At 33.5% G+C, this 4,855-nt stretch overlaps 2 long non-coding RNA genes across 2 annotated transcripts; one reads left to right on the forward strand and one right to left on the reverse strand.

The window, feature by feature from the left end:
- Window positions 1-311: 311 nt before the first annotated feature.
- On the reverse strand, window positions 312-1,699 carry LOC130438194 (uncharacterized). Its single transcript, XR_008909283.1, has 3 exons — window positions 1,658-1,699; window positions 958-1,036; window positions 312-556 (listed from the first exon to the last, which is right to left on the reverse strand). It is a non-coding gene; the product is annotated as an uncharacterized LOC130438194 (long non-coding RNA).
- Window positions 1,700-2,626: 927 nt separating this feature from the next.
- On the forward strand, window positions 2,627-4,241 carry LOC130438195 (uncharacterized). Its single transcript, XR_008909284.1, has 2 exons — window positions 2,627-2,763; window positions 3,829-4,241. It is a non-coding gene; the product is annotated as an uncharacterized LOC130438195 (long non-coding RNA).
- Window positions 4,242-4,855: the final 614 nt, after the last annotated feature.

Genomic DNA, 4,855 nt, shown 5'->3' on the forward strand with positions numbered 1-4,855 from the left:
ATCAAAATAATTTCAAAATGAGTTAACGATTTAAATAAAGAGAAAAGTTTTTATTATGTTTTCACATTTTATTGTACTTTTTAGTTTTATGGCCTAAATCAAAATAAACCAACACTTGAAAATAAATCTAATTTTGGAGCAAATATATAAATAGCAAATATATAAGTATATTTGTGAAATACACATAACAATGAATAATACGCCCACAAAAATATGTTTAATAGCAAAAAAAATTTTTACTTTGTAAAACAAACATTGAGCCAGTAAAAAAATATGCTAACACAATGTAAGCACAAACTGCAAGACTTTGAAAAGGTAAAAGTGATGTTGTGAAAGACAAATAGAAAACAGCAGCTCATGACAAAACATTCAATTTATTGATAGACATGTGTGACTTTAAATTCAAACTCCACAAACTGTCACAGGTTCTCGGTTTAGCTTAATGAAATGGTAGTAGTCAGTCTTTCAGGGAACATCAAAGAAGTCAGTGTAATGAACTGTAGGCCAACATCTGAGCTCTTGATATCTTCAGCTGGGTCTCACAGAAAAAAAAGACCTGCAAGAAAAATCAAACAATTCATACCCATTACAAATCCATTCACTCACAAACTCATGTGGCAATAATATTCAATTTATTGTACAACAACACAACAATTCTCTTTGTAAAATATTCCACCTGAATAAAATATCCAATCAGTGTGTATGGAACAAAACTGAACAACTAGTTGTTGATGACATCACGGTACACACATTGGGACATCTGTTAACATAAGCTTCTAATAATTTGAATTCCAATAGTTCCTGTAGTCACATATTGTTTTTCAGCAGCCATGTTAACAGATTAGAACATTTATACACAGCACATGTGCTAAAAAAACTTTTGAAACACACAACCGTGTCAGAGGGTTGTTGGCCAAACAACATTAGCATTTGAAGGATTTTTAATATCTTCCTCACCTACAGTGGTACAGGACAAGCACGGCATGCAAAGCAAGTGCACCAGAACACTCTGATAAAGGGGATGTTCAGACACAACCTGAAACCATTAAAGATTAGATAAGAACAATAATGTTTTTTACATTCAATCACAGTCAGAAATTATAAGAATTCAACAACACTCAAAAGACATATGTTAAGCACAACAGTGACTGCCTCCGTTTATAGCAGTCTGTACATTTAATTACAGTGAATATAAAGTTCAACTCATGAACGCTTAAATAACTTTCAGATCTAGATATAACATACTGTTTACATCATTTGTCTCTGTTCTAATTATTTTTTGTTCTTATTTCATTACTTACTTTTTGCTGCTTTTTAACAAATAAACGTTTTATTTACATATATGAGCTCATGTGTTGTTGTAAGTTTTAGTAAGATTTAGTAATTGTTTGCTATTTGCTGTAATAAACCATCGCATCTACCTCGAGCATTGAAATAGCCAAACGCCTATCTTAAATTATGCTTTACACTTTATCGATGCTGCATGTGGCCTTTCAACATTTTCCACATCAGACAGACCGTGTGCTATCACGACAATAAATTACAAGATTATAATGCAAGAACGTTTCAAAACCCAGAACAGTATAAGAACAACAAGTTGGTTCTTATTTTATATTTTAGTATAAGGAACTGTGTAAACTCAAAAAACATTGCTTACCTCAGACGAATCGGTGGCAGTTGGCAATTAAATCAAATGTGCAGTCTATGCGCGTGCGCAGAACTCCGACTCCTCCCACCAAGTTTTCAACCAGTTTGCATCTGGATCAGTTCATCCATTGGCTGGTTAATTGTTTTGGCGCGATTTACATGATCACGACAGCTTCTCGCGTCATCTGATTGGTTGATTTGAGTCAGGTTCACGGGATACTTTGGATTCGAAAACTATATTCCCGCCCAGGATTCTTCTCGTCTCTTCTTCAACGGCTGTTTTTAGGTAAGTGTGGTCGGTGCTGTTGTTGTTAATTGGAACAATTTTCTTAAACGAGTAATTTTATCTGAATCCTCCATGTATTTTCAGAGCCAGAGTGTGTTATTTAGTGGGGTTTGAAGCAAAATTATTTGAGTAACGTAGGTTGACTGAGGATTTCTTAGAGGGTTTTGCATCTGATATTTTAATATGCAACAGGATCAATGTTTTTCTATTATTTATGCTTACAAATATTAAGATAATCAGCCTGCATAGGGGCATTTGGAACAACTAAATGTATTGATTTAAAACGTTTAACCTTTGTTTTACTATATAGTTTAAAAATGTATTACTTGTTTGTCAGGATTTATACAATATAATCATGATACATATTCATTTAAAAATGTATTCACATGAAATAACACATACAATAATTTCAAAATGTATCTGATTATAAATGTATAAATCTCTTAATTTGTAACTGCTCAAGTGTCTGCATGTTATATACAAGTGAATGGCACTCATTAATGTCCTTTATTGTTTTAGACATCACTAATTAGGGATCCTTAAACACATTATATTCTGGAATGGCTAAACTGTTAATGAAAATCTACTTCTTAGATAATATGAGCTTTAAAATTTGTTTCCATCTTTATGATATACATCTTTGACATGGGATTATTCACTTAATATTTGCCCTAATTTTTGAATTAATTTGGCAGAAGTCCTCCAATCCACCATCAGCGAGACCGAACTCCTCCAGTCCAGCTACAGATAAGCTGCTGACCCATTTCAGAGGAGGAACATTGGCCATGACCCAAAAGGACCACTAAATCCTCAACTTTTTCTTGACACTTGTAAGTGTATATTTATATCTCTAAAAAATATCTTTAGTAAATATGAGATTGTGTGCTTGGTTTTATATGGATTTTAATAAGTTTTCAATAAAAAACTTATTTGCAGCTCTTCTGCTTAATATCATCAATAATCAAGAGCACTGTGCTCTGTACTAATTGTGTATAAATTGCATTAATCCTTTTAAATTGTTTTTCTAAAACATGTGACCCTGCCTTTGAAAACCCAGCTGAAGTTGTTTTGGACCTAAAATCATAACATAATGTACATAACATTATGTGAAAATATAATGTTGATACATTAAATATTGACTGACTATGGCCATGTCAAAGATCTAAATCATATTGAAATGAATGACTGAAATCACACTTTGATACTCATTCTCTCAGAATTAGATTTCACAGACAGGGTCACAAATTGTAATGGACATTTAAAATGAAAGTTCTGTCTGATTTACTCACCCTCTAGTTGTTTCAAACATGTAAAAATGTCTTTATTCGGTTGAACACAAAGAGAGATATTTTGGAATAATGTTAACAACTAACAGTTCTGAAGCACCGTAGTAGGAAAAACATTTCATTTTCTGGTTCTGTTGAACACAAAAGAAGATATTTTGAGTAATGTAGGAAAACAAACAGTTCTGGGGAACTTTTGATTACATTTTACATTTTTCCTACTATGTCAGTCAATGGTGCTTCAGAACAGCTGGTTGCTAACATTATTCCAAAATATCTCTCTTTCTGTTCAACAGAACAAAGAAATGTATACATGCTTGGAACAACTACAGGCGGATTAATCCCTCTAATTATTTCTTAAGATTAAATAATGCTGTTTATAGGTTATGTTCATTTTAATTTTTATCTAAAAAAGTACATTAGGGATTGTTTAAAGTATTTAAATAATATGAATAAAAAATAGTTACACCTTTTATTGCATTTACTTAATGTGCATTATCCGTTATTTTATTTACACCATAGTTTCCACACTTAAACATTTTTTAAACGATGAACTTAATTATTTTTTTTAAATTACCAAAACTATATTTAATAATTATGTATGTCTTTCAGCTGCGGTGAGAAAAATTCCCTAACAAAAAAAACGGTCATATCCAGAGATGGCTTCAGCTTGCTCCGGATTGGGATGGAGGAAGAAGAGAACGGCTGAAGAGAAAGGAGATGATAAATAGCTGTGCCTCTCATTTAGAGCCATAATAGCTTATGCGTGCGAACACATACGAAATACATTCATTTCCTTTTCATGTGCACACACGCAGTTATGTGTTATGTTGTTTATAAAGTTTAATTTTGTCTTTCTTTGGTTTATAACGTTTTCATTTAGTCCGTATTCGGTTTCATTTTTTCAAGTGTTAAGGTACTGTTCATTTAAAGTCTAAAGGTTTCCGTTTTACATAAAAATATGTTCAACACAATGTGTTCACTTTATTTTTATTTGTAAATAAAAAATGTTTATTGAAAAACAATTCAGGTATTGGAAGTTATTTTTTCACATGATTTTGGCAATCATAGGCTGTACTATGGCTAAATTTGGGGGTCTCTTTTTAAAAGCCGGCATTGATCTGGTTTACTTCTGGCTACGATACGGCACCCAGTATTAAAACCTACTCTGGGCCAGTTCAGGGCAAGTTATGGCTTATTAATTGGCGGAGGCTCGGACCAGTTGCGGCCCATATCTGGTCATGGTCTGTAATTTGGATCTGGGCCACCCTAGGGCCGTCATTCAATGTTGTATGTGGGCCGAGGGAAAAGTATTGGTGTGGGCCGGAGCTGGGCCAACACAAAATTGTTATGTGGGAAATGGCTCAATGGTAATGCAACAGCTTTTTGTTGTGCTTGACAACTACTGTTTTTTTTCTGGTGTTTCTGTATGGTTGTAAAAGTGATTAACATAGCCAAAGCCCATTTCTTTGTCATCCAAATTACAGAGTGCTGTCCAATCAGGAGAAACGGTTGGGAAGAAGCCACACTGCATCACAATGCTTTGCTATTTTTAGACCTGTGACGCATAATGTGGAACATGGACATGCTCAGCTGTTGTGTGACAATCACTCTCACCAATCATGCATACAAACTTTGT

The sequence above is a fragment of the Triplophysa dalaica genome, chromosome 16, assembly GCF_015846415.1.
Source record: "Triplophysa dalaica isolate WHDGS20190420 chromosome 16, ASM1584641v1, whole genome shotgun sequence".
NCBI classification, from domain to species: Eukaryota; Metazoa; Chordata; class Actinopteri; order Cypriniformes; family Nemacheilidae; genus Triplophysa; species Triplophysa dalaica.